Consider the following 17,461-nt stretch of genomic DNA (forward strand, 5'->3'; position numbering starts at 1 on the left):
ATATGTCATCAATGGATACAACTTGCAATGGGAGCCAGTGAAAAACAACACTCCAAACACTATTTTTGTAACAAATATAGAATTCCTTGCATCATTGGCTGCATCGATGGAACACATATTAAAGTTATAAAGCCTTCCACTGATGAACACCTCTACTTTAATAGAAAAGGATTCTTCAGTATGAACGCTATGATTGTAAGAAATAGAACAAGTTTATGCACCAAGTTACTATTAAATGTATATGTGTTTACTTTCAAAGATTTGCGACAGTAATATGACGATTCGTGGCGATTCTTAGGGATTACGAAATTGGCGATCGAACTTCCAGGTTACTAGGAGACAGTGGATATTGTATTGAACCGTTCTTGTTAACTCCATACAGAGATCCCGAGTACGGCTCACTGCAAAATACTTTTAACAGGGCTCATTTTTCGTCACGCAATGTGATTGAAAGAACGATAGGCCTTTTAAAAAGTCGCTTTCGATGCTTACAAGGTACATTGCAATATAACCCACAAAAGGTGGTTAAAATTGTCAATGTTTGTTGCGCACTGCACAACATCTGTCGGTGCTATAACATTGAATGCCCCAATATAGAAACTACCACCGTTTTCACAGAAGTTTACGAGGAAAATTCTGAAATTTTATCACATGGTAGAATGCAAAATGAGGGCCAACGGATCCGAAACGAAATAGCAAACGCTCTTTAAATTTATTGTTCTTTTGTTAAGGCACACAAATTGAAATTGTTTATTTAAATACGTAAATCCTTAAATTAATTAAATTACAGAATTCATTCTTCATATATAAGTAGTTTCATTTTAACGTATTTTAAATCAGTCATACTCTTCCAAGGGATCATACTCCTCCTCCTCATGTTTGCGTAATACTTCAAGCATTTTTTTGTTGGATTTTTTGAATTCCTGTGTTAGGTTATTAACCGCGCTGACTAAAGCTTTGTCTGTCTCCCTCCCAATTTTTTGAAATTCGAGGATAGCATCCATTTTGTTAGATATGTCCTGCTTCCATTCTTTGTCGTACTCAAGAAACTTGTTTAGCCACTCATTTGTTGTTTCTTTTGGCGTAGGTTTTTGAGCGATAGAGGTGTCAAGACGAGGACGTTTCGCAGAAGTTGAAGGGATATCGTCGTCGCTTGATATTAAATATTCTTCCTCGAGACCAAATGATAGTCCCGAAACTCCTCCAACACTCTGAGCCATTCCACAAATGCGTACAATGCTTTCCTCCGTTTAGTTCAATGTATACTTAGAAAATAATCCTCCACCAGTGGCTCTGGCTTCGATTTTATTCTGCGCCAACTTCTTTTTCACTTCGCTTTTCCAGTCCGTTCATATCTAAAAATAGGAGTAAAGAATTAGAAAATGGAATAGTATTTCCACTAGCATGAGTATGAAAGCATTGTTGATTACCTTCTTCCAACCGTTCACATCCTTTATTAGCGGGCCTGCGCTGTTAAGCGACTCTGCTAATTGTTGCCAAAGGGAGACCACAAGCGCCTTTTCTCGTTTGGTAAATCCTCTGGCGATGTCGGGATACTTCTCCATAAACTGCAACAGTACATCATTTTGTCCTCCATTTTTATGTTTTCCCCTGGAAATGTTGAAATAGTATCAATGGTATGTTAATATTCAAATGTGAATTACATTTTACACTTTGGACAAAATATATGTATGTACTTACATTTTATAAGAAATAGTAGCTACATCGTGTAAATATGGCACATAAAATAAAAACGTTAGCGATCGTCTGACTGTTTTGTTTCCGATAATAAAACCTACAAACCCGGAATTCGCGACATCTTAAACCTATAAAAATGCGTTTCGAACATGAAAACCGATAAGATCGGATTGTGCGACACCCTTCGAAAAAACTGTTGGATTGAAATGCGATAACGAGAAAATCGGATTCTACGACAGAGCCGATTATTATTTAACTGGGGGCTCAACCGGGATTGCAAATCAACTTGCTTTCCAGCCAGTCTTTGAAATATAAGACTTAAAAAACCAAAATCCACGGTCTTAAAGAAAGACACATCAGGTTCCTGAAAAATTGGAACAAAAACAGAATTCTAAGGCACCACTAAAAACTGGAGCACATCAAGAACTTCCGGAAGGAAAAAAGGGCAAAAAACCACTGCAGTTGTAGAAAATCAGAATCAGTTACGATGACATCAGAAATGGCACAATTACGCGCACACATCAACGTACTAACTCAAACTTTGCAGCAGCAAAGAACTGAGATGCAGAATCGACTATCAGCGATTGAATCATGCCAATCGTTCAAAGGAGTATCGATGGTCGCACAATAAACGACCCCATGGAAATTTAACTAGAATTATTCAAAGCACTTCCACGGTTCGATGGAAACAAAGATCAATATAGATCCTGGAGATCGCAAGTATGGACCTTTATGGATGGTATAAAAGGATTCACCAACCACCCTAGATACTACAGTGCACTTGGTATAGTACGCACGTTATTTTTGTGCGCAGCAGCAGATATTCTTACAAACCACAACACGAAGATGAATTTTTATTCCATAATAAATAAATTGGATTACACGTTTGCGGACCAAAGGCTACTATACGTCCTTTTAGAGGAAATGAAAAAGATCGTATAAGGAAGGAAAACCTACGCCGAATTCCACAGTGAAGTGAGCAAAGCGCTTAACTTGGCATTATAAAAAATTGAGATGTCCGAAAACCAAAACAGTGGTTCTATGAAAGACTATGCAAACCAGGAAGCAGTAAGGACCTTCATCCTAGAGTTAAATAGCAAATATACAAGTGGGACATTGTATAGTCATAACCGTAAAGATTTGGAAACAGCTTACGCAGTAGCTAGCTAGTAGTATTATTTACCACGACAATGTGAATCGCCAATTCGAGGTACATTCTAATCAGCTAAGGGGAACGAGCAACAACGATTCCATCAACCTGATGATAAAAGGAAATATAATCCTCGCTTCAACGAAGGCCAAGTTTATTCACATAGAGAGGACGGACAACATCATCAATACAGACCAAACGTCAGAATACAGAGGGATTATCAACTGCAACAACAACTTGCACCAGAACCAATGGAAGTGAACAGTGCGCAGCAGTACCAAAGGCCAATCAACCAAGGAATCAGTCTCACCAACAAAATCCATTCAAAAAAGACAGGAACGTCTCGTCACAAAACTTCCATCAACAAAAAGCGCAACGCATCAATCAAACCCCACAAGCAGACTACGATGGACATTTTGAGACGCGGAGTACTTTTTTAAAGCGAGTAAACGGGTTGCCTTGTATCAAAACAAAATGTGGATTAACCAGCACACCCGTTACAATTTTAGTTGACACAGGATCAACTAATAATTATATTAGCAACAAATGTAAAATCGGTAAGTCAATACAAATTATTCCTTTTAAAACAAAAACTTTACATAGCTTTTCAGTCACTAATTCAAAAAAAGTGATTGGGACATATGGATATGATTTAGTATATTATGAAATAGATAAGCTAAATGAATTCGATATGATATTAGGAGAACAGGGACTTAGAACTCTTAAAGCAGAAGTGAATTTATTTGATTATAGTTTAAAGTACCAGAAGGAAGTGACCCATAACGTAGAACAAAAAATTAATTTTACTATCAATAAGCCTCAATACGAAGAAGGCATTAGAAAACTAATGCAAAAAAACGTTCAAATAAGTGAAACTCTTCCTTTCACTACAACTATTCAGGCGACAATTAGGACCCAGACAGAGGAACCAATATGGACTAAAAAATATCCATATCCCATTGCGGATAACGACTTTGTGAATAAAGAAATTAGCGAGTTACTAAAATAATGGAATTATTAAACCAAGTAAAAGCCCATATAATTCACCCATATGGACTGTTCCAAAACAAGGCACTGACGAACAAGGTAAGCCAAAAAGGAGAATGGTAGTTGATTTCCAAAAAAATAATTCTCAGACAGTCACAGATAGATATCCAATACCCGATGTAAATATGACTATCCAAAATTTAGTAAAAGCAAAAGTATTTTCAACTATAAATTTAGAATCAGGATTCCATCAAATTTTAATAAAGGAATCCGATAGAGAAAAGACCGCTTTTGCAGTCAATGGAGCAAAGTATGAATTTGTTAGGATGCCGTTTGGGTTGAAAAACGCACCTTCAATCTTTGATGCGTAGACGATATCTTACGAGAATATATTGGTAAAATTGCATATGTATATATAGACGATGTATTAATATTCTCTTCCTCACCCGAAGAACATATTAAACACGCTTCAACTACAATAAATGCACTACATAAAGCCAATATGAAAATTTCAGACGAAAAGTCATATTTTTTCAAGAGATCAAGGAATGATAAGAAAAAATCAGAGCTCTAAAGTAGACATAAAATTAGACGAGGCAGCACTGGATGCACTACAAAAAATAAAAATAGCACTTCTGGAACAAACAGAACTATTTCAACCAGATTTCTCAAAACCATTTGATTTAACTACTGATGCAAGTAATTTTGCTATTGGGGCAGTCCTATCTCAAAATAAACAACCAATTGCCTTCATTTCAAGAACATTAAATGATACTGAACAGAATTATAGCACAAATGAAAAAGAACTATTAGCCATAGTTTGGTCACTTCAAAAGTTACGAAACTATCTATATGGGGTAGCAAATTTAACTATTTACACAGACCATCAGTCCCTCATATATTCAATATCAGACAAGAATCCGAATACGAAATTAAAAAGGTGGAAAAATTTAATTGAAGAATATGGAGCAAAACTTGTTTATAAACCAGGACACCAAAATGTTGTAGCAGACGCTTTATCAAGACAACAAATAAATGCGACTACTGATTGTTCTCAACATTCGGCAGAAAGTTCACCTGTAGAACATTTCAAAAGTGTGAAACAACCATTGAATTCATTTGGAAATCAAATTGTACCTATTTATGATCCAGCTAACGTAGGCGTATCAACGAAAATAATTTTTCCAAATAGAGTACGTCATACAATCCACTACAAAGACAAGAATTACTTAATAGAAAAATTAAAAGAAGTTGCAACAACAAACTGTCACGAACGCTTTAAAAATAAACGAGGAAATATTATTTCAAGTCAAAGATGACATTATTGCTAATTTTCCAACTTGCACATTTGTAATATCACCAAATCTATTGATAGATGTTATAAACACAGCCGTGCTCACCGCAATTATAAAAATAACACACATGAAATTTTACTTACACATTTTTGGTTTAGCTACCGAAAACAAAACAGCTCCTGGCGAAGAATTGTTTAACGCGGTACGACAGTACAATAAAACTATCCATTCAACTACAGGATACAAACCGGAAGACGTATTTTTCAATCGGGACAAGTATCCGGAAATAGAAGATATTTTACTCAAAAATCAAGAAAGAGTAATAAATCATCACAATAAAGGTAGAAAGACAATCACATATACATCGCCTCCTCTTTTGCAGATTTAGTGACTGACCTCAGTAATAGAAAATTTGTTTTGACTGAGACAGACATAGTGTATTTATTTGAAGACACACAATATTTGTACCATGTAGCCAATTTAACGACTATACTTACACCGTACGAAAATATAATGAGGAACAGGTATAATGCAAATCCGAATGAAGAAGAGGCTATTCTTGTCAGTAAAATAGAGGCTTTAAAATCACAATTATTACCCACAAACTATAGGGCTCAATTATAAAATTCGTCACAGGAACACCAGACCATGACGATTTAATAGAAATAAAAACAGGCTTAAATTACTTAATTGAAAACAATAACAAACAAAGGAAGATTAACTCTCAGTTTGAAAAATTCTTGGAAAAATTAGATCCGAAATCTGTCGTAGAAGAATTTGTAATCAGAGAAGTTTACAAAAAGTTAGAGATAATTACAAATACAATTATTTTTGCTAGAAATGGAAATTTTTACTCTGGAACTTTAAACTTGAACAATATTCACGAATTGATTTCAAATGAAATTTTTGATGTTCCTGTCATAAATATATTAGAATATTCGGATATCCACGTATGTATGTACTGGAATGCGATAATCACAATATATAAATACCCTATCATTAATAATAAATGTAAATTATACAATTTAATTACATGGAAAATTACAAATTGAAAGAAAAATAGCAAAATGTGAAAATAAATTTATAAGAGTATCTACGTGTAAAAATAATGTAGGAATAAATATTTGTAAACAAGAATTGAAATATAATTGTACAATCCCTTTACTAAATAAGGACAAAGCATATTGTAATATTGTTCAAGAAAACAATGTGCCATTATTAATATTAGATCATGGAAATATTATAATTGACGGAAACCATATATGGAACGGCCAAAATATTAATAAGACATATTTTAACCATGACCAAGAAATAAAAAATATAATACATGGTCATCAAAATGAACAAATCAAAATTATGAAAATATTAGAATCCAAATAGAATTTTCTAATATACAAGAAATGTACAAATACCTAATTCCTGTTGAGGAACGCCCTTTACAATTTTTAAGCTTCTTTTAGTAATAATATTAGGATTATTTATATACGCCTCAGTAAAGGCATGTAAATGTTACCAGATTAAACAAGAAGCCAAAAAAAAACGCCGAGTTTTTGAGCAGGTATATGAAATGGAAGTACAGCGACTCCAAACACATGGCCTTTGAAATGAGGACATTTCATTTTAACAGAGGGGAGAATTAAGGAAGATAACATTCCTTATCATACTCACGAACCCAAATACATCAGCAAATCCTTATCAGTTGTAAACATAAAAACATGTCTCATGACATATCCGCAAAATAATGTATTGTAATTATCAGTAACAGATAAGAACTTATCCAAAAATATTTATCAGCTTAAAATAAGAACACAACAGAACAACATGAATGTTCTGTCGATACTACAAATAGTTGTAAGCAAACCTAATGTCTTTTAGTCTTAGTATTACCACAAACCAAGAAGGTATACTCAACTCAATTAAGAATACTAATAAAGCCAAAATTATTATTATTTAACTCGCGACTTCGTCAATCTTCTCCTGGAGAAAAAATCGATTTGCAGAGATGTGTAGAGAAGGCACAATCTTCTACAAGAGTGTAAAATTGCTGGCGTACGCTGATGATATCAATACCATTGGTCATAACAACCGCGCCGTTAGCTCTGCTTTCTCCAGATTAGGCAAAGATAAAAAGCAAATCGATTTGGTAATGAACAAGCGCAAGAGAAATATATGGTAGTCGGAAAAATGAGTGAAAATAATGAAGAAATTCGCTATATTTTGAAATTTTTGTTTAAAAAAGAGAAGAATGCCACGCAAGCCACCAATGAAATTTGTGAAGTTTGCGGAGACGACGCTGTATCAGTTTGTGTAGCACAACAATGGTTCGCTCGCTTCCGATCAGGAAGTTTCGAAATTACTATTTACACAGATGAAAGTTTTAAACTGATGAAATAATGTCTCTAGCGGAAATATGGCAAAAAGTGTTCGACCAAAATGCCACTTATTTATTTATTAGTATAAATATAAAAAAAGTTGAAATTTGATTAGAAATACGAAAAAACTTATTCGACTATAACAAAAAAAAAAGAAACAAACGAAATAAGCATTACGATTTGAGGACATGCACCTGGAGTGTGCGGTCCCTTAATCGGGAAGGTGCCGCTGCCCAGCTGGTTGATGTCGTCGTTAGAGTGAAGGCTGACATCACCGCCGTTCAAGAAATGTGATGGACGGGACAAGGACTAAGGCGAGAAGGTCCTTGTGGCATTTACTACAGTGGCCATATAAAGAAACGCAAATTTAGTGTGCGACTGGTGGGGGGATATAGACTCCGTCGTCGAGTACTGTTATTCACTCCGATGGATGAACGTCTAGCCACAATCCGCATCAAAGCGATGTTCTTTAACATATCGCTGATTTGCGCCCACGCCCTGATGGAAGAGAATTACGGTGTCATCAAAGATGTCTTCTATGAGCGCTTGGAGCGCAATTCTGATAGCTGCCCACGACATCAAAATCTTGCTTGGTGACTTTAACACCAGGGTGAGAAAAAAAGGTATCTTCGGCACTACGGTCGGTAAATTCAGCCTCCACCATGAAACATCCACCAATGGGTTGAGGTTGATCGACTCCGCGGGGGCCCGAAATATGGTTATCTGTAGTACTACATAGATTCCAGTATAAGAAAATACATCAAGCTACCTGGCTGTCTCCGGATTGAAAAGCCGCCAACCAAGTCTATCATGTTGTGATAGACGGAAGACACGTCTCCAGTGTTCTAGACGTGCGTACGCTCCGAGGTCCTAACATCGACTCTGAGCACTATCTTGTTGCAGCCAAGATTCCCACCCACGTCGGTGCAGCAAAAAACGCACGTCAACAAACACAAGGAAGTTTCGATTCGAGAAGTTGCAATCACAACAGACAACAGAACGATTTTCTACTCGCCTTGTACTCCTGCTCTCTGACAACACTCGTCAACAACTCGGTATAATTGAACTGTGGGACGGCATTTCAAGCTCCTTACGTACAGCTGCAACCGAAACCATTGGTACGACGAGGAAAGCCGTGTTGCAGCGGAGAGAAAACAGACTGCTTACTTCACAACGTTACGATCGACCACAACACGTGCGGGATGGCATAGATACCGAGAGTTGAAGAGGGAAGCGAGACGCCTTTGCAGACAGAAAAAAAAGAGAGGCCGAAATGCTTGAGTACGAGGAGCTTGACAAGCTGGCCGACAAATGGAATGCTCGAAAATTCTACGATAAAATGCGGCGGCTAACAGAAGGTTGCAAGACCGGAGGATACTCTTGTAAACACCACGGCGATGATCTAGTAATCGATGCCCAGAGCATACTAAAATTATGAAAAGAAAACTTCTCCAGCCTGGTGAATGACCGTAAAAGCATAACGCCAGGAGAAGGCGAACCCGATTCCCCAATCGATGACGATAGAGCAGACGTTTTATTGCCCGACGAAGAAGTTCGAAAAGCAATTACCCGTCTGAACAAAGCAGTGGGCGCCGATGGATTGCCGGTCGAGCTATTCAAACACGTCGGCGAAGAATTGGTAAGGATCATGCATCAGTTTCTTTGTAAAATATGGTCGGAGGAAAGCATGCCGAACGATTGGAATTTAAGTATGCTCTGTCCAATCCCCAAAAAGCGGACCCCACAAACTGCGTCAACTAGCGCGGGATAAGCCTCCCAAATATCGAGTATAAGGTTCTATCGAGCGTATTGTGTGAAAGATTAAAGCCCACCGTAAACAAACTGAGTGGACCTTATCAATGTGGCTTTAGACCTGGAAAATCAACAACCGACTAGATACTCACCATGCGCCAAGTCTTGGAAAGAACCTGTGACAAGAGAATCGACACATACTACCTCTTCGTCGATTTCAAAGCTGCTCTTGACAGCACGAAAAGAAGTTGCCTTTATGCCGCGATGTCTGAATTTGGTATCCCCGCAAAACTAATACGGCTGTGTGAACTGACGTTGGGCAATACCAAAAGCTCCTTCAGGATCGAGAAGATCCTCTTCAATCCGTTTGATATAATACGAGGTTTCAAACAGGGCGACTCCCTATCGCGCGGCTTCTTCAATCTGGTCTTGGGGAAAATAATTCGAGCTGCAGAACTTAATCGTGAAGGTACAAACTTTTATAAGAGTACCGCTGCTGGCTTATGTCGATCACATGATATTATTGGCCTCAACACCGGCGCGTTAGTTCTGCTTTCTCCAAAATGGGTAAGGAAGCGAAGCAGATGGCTCTGGCAGTGAACGAGAGCTAGTTCGAATATATCCTGTCAAACAAACAGTCGTCGCACTCGCGATTAGATTCTCACGTCACTGTTGATAGTCATAACTTTGAAGTTGTAGATAATTTCGTCTATCTTGGAACCACCATTATCAGCAACAACAATATCAGCCTGGAAATCCAACGCAGAATATCTCTTGCCAACAGGTGCTACTTCGGACTGAGAATGCAAACTAAAATTTAAGTCCTCTCTCGACGAACAAAAACCAAACTCTATAAGTTACTCATTATTCCCGTCCTTCTATATGGTGCAGAGGCATGGTCTATGACAACATCTGATGAGTCGGCCTTATGAGTTTTCGAAAGAAAGGTTCTGCGAAAGATTTGTAGTCCTTTGCTTCGGCGCAATACCAGCCGGGGGAAACAGAGGAAGAAGAAATCTTCCACTCATTTGGAAAGACCTGGTGGAGAAGGACCTGGCTTCGCTTGGCATTTTCAATTGGCGCCATGTAGCGAAAAGAAGAAACGACCCCCTACCGCTCTTAAAACGTACGGCACATTCATCGTTGCGCAATGTGCTTATGCTTTTCTTGCGACGCAGATGTCGGGAGCTTACGAGCGCACTGCGCAACGATCGATACAGTAGTTTATGAGAAAATAATTTTACAATTTTATCGTGCTCTAAATTTCAACCTTCAATAACTTTACCAAAAAAAGAAATTTGGCGAAATATTTATATCACGGGATATGCGTCTGGTACCCTTCGCGAAATTTTTATGGATCACTTGACGTGGTTTGACCTATGTTCCTTTAAGGCCACGTTTGCCTGCTTGTTGAGCAAGTCAGGGATATTTAGAATACTAAGAGGGTTTTTACTTTACATCTATAGATTTTCCAATCTCTGCTACCACTGAGCTTAGTGCTGTTTCTGTAGATTTTCCCTTAGAATACGCGTGCTTCGAAACTGCCATTTTTTGGGTTTACACTGTTTCTTATTTTATCTGAAAACCTTTGCATTAATGTGGGAGATCACCTTGACTTGACTCCATAACGAGCGAATGTAATTTAATTGCAATATTTTTGGGACTGATGTAACTGAGCCGGGAATATACCGTATACAGGGTCCGGTACTCGAAGCCCAACTTCGGACCGTTCGCGCAGCTGTCGCACTGGAATCAGCTGTTTATAAAATTGCTGAATGACGGTTCGTAGTATTGTTCACAAGTGTACAAAAGCGTTTTGCCAAAAGTAAACGCAAAAAAAGTGATCAGCGATGGAATTCAAACGTAATAGTGTGATTGCTTTATATTTAGCTGGAAAATCACAGCCAGCAAACACCTTAATGTGAATGAAGTTTTTGTTTATCGCACCATCACTTGTTACAATGATACTGGTAGCATCGCAAAACGCCATGGAGGTGGTCATCACAGGACTGCAACGTCACGTGAGATGGTTCAAAAAGTCAAGAAGCGACTTGAGCGAAATCCACGACGAAGTGTCAATCAAATGGCTAAAGAACTGAAAATATCCGACCGCAGCATTCGAAGCATACTGAGAAATGAGCTCAAGGTCAAGCCTTACAAGTTCCAAAAGGCCTATGATCTCACACCGAAGCAGCAACAAGTAAGACTTGAGAGAGCGAAGCAGTTGCTTCGCTTGGCCAAAAGCGGTCAAATTCCGAACATTGTGTTTTCTGACGAAAAAAAGTGTTCCAATTGAGCAATTCGTAAACTCTCAAAACGATAGGATTTACTTGACCGACCGTTCATACGAGAACTTAAGTCATCGGTTGGCCACCAGGCGGCAGCACCCGCCACAAATAATGGTTTGGGCCGCTGTCACCGTAGATGGGCGCTCTCCAATTGTTTTCATCGAGCCTGGTGTCAAAGTAAATGCGACATATTATCGGGAAAGTGTTCTGGAGGCTGCTTTGAAGCCGTGGGCAAACAAACATTTCGGTCGCAAACCAAGGCCGTTTCAACAAGACTCAGCACCGTCTCACAAAGCGTAAGTGAAACAAGAATGGTTGAAAAACAACGTTCGGAACTTCATTACGACCACACAATGGCTCTCGAATTCACTAGATGCGAATCCAATGGATTATTCGCTCTGAGCCATTTTGTTCCGAAGTAAAAACTACACCAGTCTCGAGATGCTGAAGAAAGCCATTGTTCGTGAGTGGGCCAAAATACCGACAAGTCACATTAGGGCAGCTTTCGATTCGTTTTTTGACCGTCTCAAGGCCATAGTTAAGGCAAAAGGTGGTCACATCGAGGAAAAGTGAAATCGTCCTGAATTTATGATTATTTTCACACATTTTGTACTTTAAAATAAATAAAAATAATTTTCAAAACCGAATTTATGCCTTTTTTAATTGGTGCACTTCGAGTGCCGGAGTATAAATTAATATCTGATACTATGTCTACAGAGATGAAGTATCTTCATTAGGTATAGCCCAGCTGTGGTCTGGCTTCTGGAAGCATCCATTGTCCTGAGTCGCGACGCTTCAGCCGTATTCTTCATATCACTTCAAAAAGATTTCCGCGAATTTATTTTTTTGTCTTTCCTTACATTTTTATATGACCTTAAGAGGTTATAACAGCTGCCCCATTCCTCTTCTCCTTGGGAGTTAAATAAAATTGCTTCCTTCAATCATTCTGCAGCTTAGTATGGGTGACCTCTTTGTTCTCTGGTTGAAATGGCGGAATGAATATAGTTTTTGCAGGCGCAGTTCGTTTTCCTAATATTCCTGAAATCCTTTAGCCTGCTGCCTACATTCTCTTCAGCTGTGCATTCAAAGTAGCCATGATCCGAAAAGTAATGTTTTTTAAGAGCTCATTGGGTTAACCTGTTTATTAATTCTTCCGACATCTAACACCTTTTGTCGGTTTTTAGTTACGAATGTTGGCCAATTGCTTCTGTTACACAACAATAGTTTAGTGCTTAATGAGTAGTTAAAGAACAACTCACCCCTTTCGCTCATATCCGTGCTGTACTATATTGTATATTGTGGTGCGCATCAGAGCCACAGCTAAATATTGTCAAGTCGATGTTTCCCTCTTTTATCAGCTGCGATGGTACTTCTGCTTCTTCATACGGCATATAGTACGACAGCATCCGATCGGTGTTGCCGCTCCTAGCTTACTGCCGTAGTATCTGTGTAACATGAAAACTTTAAGTTTTTTATTAGTCGTTATACATGTAGCAGTTACTGGCGAAATCTGCAAATGGTTTTATGGGTGTCACGCCCTTAGTCTTTGGGGTTAGGCCTGACGGCTTAGCCTCTTCAGCGGTCCTCTGTTGTTTGGTTGCCGCTACTGGCGGTTCCAGCTTAAAATACTGAAAAAATATAGTCCATCTCTTAACTAGGTAGATATGTATATGTGTATGCTTAGTGTACATACACATACGTAAATATGTATTTTATTTTTATTGCATTCTTCAGATACCAACGCATTGATATTTTACAGCTAGTTAGATTAGTGCATCTAACGCACTTATACACATACGTACATACGCTTGATACTTTCTTATCTCTTGCTTGTGTGCATTAATATTAGGAGTATTTATGTTTTGTATAGTAATATTAGTATTATGTATACTCTAATTTATGAGTTTTCTTTTATATGCAATGATTTCCACATTTTTATGAGTAAGTCATTTAGTGGACTGTATATACTTTTTATTTAATTTATTGCTTACATGTGTATTTTTATGTATTAATTCATTTGTGTCAAAAATATAATGTTCTACACATAATTCAATCTTATTTAATAAGACTTTCATGTTCATATATTTATGAACAACCATTCTCTGACATGCGTACTGTTAGCAGCAACACTTTTGGCATCTCCCTCTTGTCCCAGCTTAGGAGCCGAACTTTGGCTATAGGATTTGGTAGGGTCTGTCTCCGTTGCTGGGGCTTTCCTAGGTTGACCTATGGCTTCAGCTCTCCGGCTAGTGCTCGCCTTTGTGCTCTGACCAAGCTTCACTTCTGTCAGTTCACTGGCTGTTATCGTTATAAACGCTGCTCTCTTCGAGAAGCTATTAGGTCCTTCGATCTTTTTACCGGAGATCCGGACGCATTTAATTCCTTTCATTTTTTTTCCGGACCACAGGAAACTATATTAGCGACCGCAATGCTAATGGTTCAGTCGGTCAGAGGATCAACTCACTATCAAGCTCATCCTTAAAAGATCGCATTCTCATGTCAGGGTACCAAGACTAGCCAGAGGATCGATTTACTGCTGAGTATGGTGCCGACTCGTGATGATCGGCCTGCTAGCTCTCCGTCAAGCCAGTTTACCGCTATTCATTCATATTTTTGCTGTGTTTTCGTCTGCAAGTGGCGTGATTTTCCCGCTGTGTTGTTTATGTGGTGTGGTTTTCCCCGTTTTGTGTGAGTAGTTGCTATATTGTAATTGTTTAACAGGGTGCGTCTTCATGCGTTATGTGGGCTAAATTCTGCATGAATATTTAGTTCTCACACTGGTTTATATTCTGGACCCACGAGAATAGGGGAAAGTATATCCGCTGTTGTAGACTATGTTCATCTGCTAATGGATAATCAGACTACATGGTGCGACCTCTTTTCTCCTTCACGATTGGATGGAATAAGCTTTGAGTTGGTCGCATAGTTTTATACGACGTGGTCATATTATCCGCAGTTGGTGTAGAAGTGTTAACCGATTAAGTATTGGGTCTTATTACCCGTCGATCAGGTCATCGCAGAGCTTTTTGCTCCGTGTTTGTGGATTAATTCCTTTCATATCGCTTTACTCTTTGGTTTATGTTATGGTATCTCTCCGTCGTTGTGGTTTCGTCAAAATCACGAGTTTCGACAGTTAGCTCATAAGTTAAACCTCATATCTGGGCTGGGTCATCTAATATCCTAATCATTTCTTCTCGGTATTCGTATGTACTCCAAGTTTTAGCTCTTCTTAGTTCGAGCAGGATCTTTTGATATTTGCACTTGCTCATGCTTGTAGATGTTCCACCATCGCATCATTTCAGTCGTTAGATACCGACGGCTGGGAGCCCACTTGATTACCCCCCAAAACGGTAACTCTATATATTTTTTATTTTATGTTTACAGATGGTGCTTACTTCATTCGCTCCTATCCTGAAGACAGACGCTGCCTAGTAAGTCGCTCACTCTGAATCAGACGCTTCCGGCATTACATTGATTTGACACTTATTTAAGAGCGGTGTCGATTTCACCCCATCACAGGGACTTCGCCGGGCAAATATAACTCTTTAAGATACGCCCTCCATCACTGTTGCTTATTGAGTATTCGCAGCTAACTTGCATATCTGGAGGTCCTTCAGCTATACGCCTCCTGCTGACCTTCACAATAGATCACGATAGCTCTATGAGTAGCCCAAGCTGGATCCGTGCGTGAAGGTGTACATACAAACATACATGCATGATACAAGTTAACGACAAAATTCCCCAATTTCAAGAAATGCTTACTTTGCGTCTACAGAAAATTATATTCACAGCGATCACTTCCGCTGTTGCCGAATTCTAAAGAATTGGCGTTCAGCAGTTTTCTCTTCAGCTTAGTCGATATCAGCAACTCAAATTAGCTTAGCTTAGATTCGATGAAACGATGCTATGCGTGAGATATACGACGGTAATGCGGCTACGCTTGTTAGGTTGTTATCCGAACGGACGAAAGCCCTCCAGTGCTGAAATTACCTGCTGGGGGAAGCAGAGGAATAATAAGACCTCCACTCCATTGGAAGGACCAAGTGGAGAAGGACCTGACTTCGCTTGGAATATCCAATTGGCGCCACGACTGGCGCGCAGTTGTTAACTCGGCTATAATCGCGTAAGCGGTGTTTACGCCAGTAAAGACGAAGAAGAATAATATCTCTTGTCATCATACAGACAGTCGTCGCACTAGCGACTTGGCTCCCACGTCACTGCTGACAGTCATAACTTCGAAGTCGTGGATAATTTCGTCTATCGGCCTCGAAAACCAACGCAGAATAACTCCAGCCAACAGTTGATATTTTGGACTGAGAATGTATGGAGAAGTAAAGTCCTCTCTCGACGAACAAATAGCACATAGGGTGCAAACCGAATTAAGAGACAGCGGCTACGCTGGCTAGATGACGTCGTCCGAATGGAGAAACCACTTCAACTCTAAGAGTACTCCACTCAGTACCCTCCGGGGAAGAGGAAGAACTCCACTCCGTTAGAAAGACTACAATCGATCTTCAATTGGCGTCAAACAGTGAAAAGAAAGAACGACTGGTGCGCTGTTGTAAACTCCGCTATAAAGGCATAAGCGGTGTCTACGCCAATAAAATAGAAGAAGAAATATATGCATCAGCGGAGTTTCTCAAACAACGCTTATTCAGGTTCTAAACGTCGTTTACATATACTACCAACAGACTTGGTCTGTAAACAACTGGCAGCGAGGTCACCTCTTAGACGACGAGAAGTCTATTAATCGCATATAATAAACATTCTAAGATAATAAGAAAGTTTCCGTTTTATCCACTAAGACGGATTTTCGTAATTCTATAGAGCTAAACTAAAATTCGGTCCCCAATATTTCCTTCCCTTCCGAAGAAGAGTGGGAAAAGGTCGAGGTTGTTAAAAGCGTAAGATTAAGCATCCATATGGAGGGTCGAAATTAAATAATGTCATGGGAGGTAGGGTATTTTCAGCAAAATCGGACACCAAAATCGGCTTCCGTCTCATAATAATACCCAACTATTACCCTCCTCCCGCCCAACCGAAGCGAGGGGCGCAATCCGCAAATGATCGGAATTAGCCGAGTCATAAAAGGCAAGAGAGTTTTAAGCGTTGCGATCTTAAGCTGCTTAGCTACAGAAACAAAAATTACAACAGCCAAAATTAAAAATTAGATTATAGAAAGTTTATTACTTTAAAATGTTACTTGTAAAGGGTGAGTTTGTTAGATCAAATGTGCTAGAATGGGAATTGAAATCGTGACATATAAGGTGGAAAGGTTCGTTTATCTCAAAATTTGTTCTAGAAAATTTCTAAAAGTAAAGGTTTAAACTATCTGGTAGGGCGAGCGGGAACGTTAAAGTTAATATCCGATAAGAGAGATTGGCTACAGACTGACCCATTCATAAGTTTTACAAGAAATATTATACCAATCATCTTCCTACGACTAGTGAGTGTAGAGGGATTTATAAGTTTTAAACGGTTAGTGTAAGGGGGAAGATTTAAACTGGAATCCCAATGCAAATGATTTAAGGCAAAATGTAAAAATCTTTTTGAACGAACTCTAACTTCTCCTAATGGTCTTGGTAGCTAGGGTTCCAAACCACATAAGCATACTCTAATATAGGCCTCACCAAAGATGTAAAAAGAATTTTTGTGGTTAGCGGATCTCTAAACTCTTTAGATCAACGTTTAACAAAGCTAAGAGCGCCTTTAGCTTTAAAAACCATGTAAGATGCGTGAAGATTAAAATTTAGTTTGGGGTCCATAGTTACTCCCAGATCAACAAAACTACATACTTGCTCCAACCTAAAGTATTGTATTGCGTATGAAGTAGGGTCTACAGATCTACGTGAAAAGCACATCGTTTTACATTTTTTAAGGTTCAATGCCATGTCATTTCTAATACACCAAGAAACTACG

At 38.8% G+C, this 17,461-nt stretch overlaps 1 pseudogene; it reads right to left on the reverse strand.

Annotated features, from left to right (window-relative positions):
* Nucleotides 1-836: 836 nt before the first annotated feature.
* Nucleotides 837-1,604, reverse strand: LOC120778337 (annotated as a pseudogene).
* Nucleotides 1,605-17,461: the final 15,857 nt, after the last annotated feature.

This window comes from Bactrocera tryoni, chromosome 5 (assembly GCF_016617805.1).
Source record: "Bactrocera tryoni isolate S06 chromosome 5, CSIRO_BtryS06_freeze2, whole genome shotgun sequence".
NCBI classification, from domain to species: domain Eukaryota; kingdom Metazoa; phylum Arthropoda; class Insecta; order Diptera; family Tephritidae; genus Bactrocera; species Bactrocera tryoni.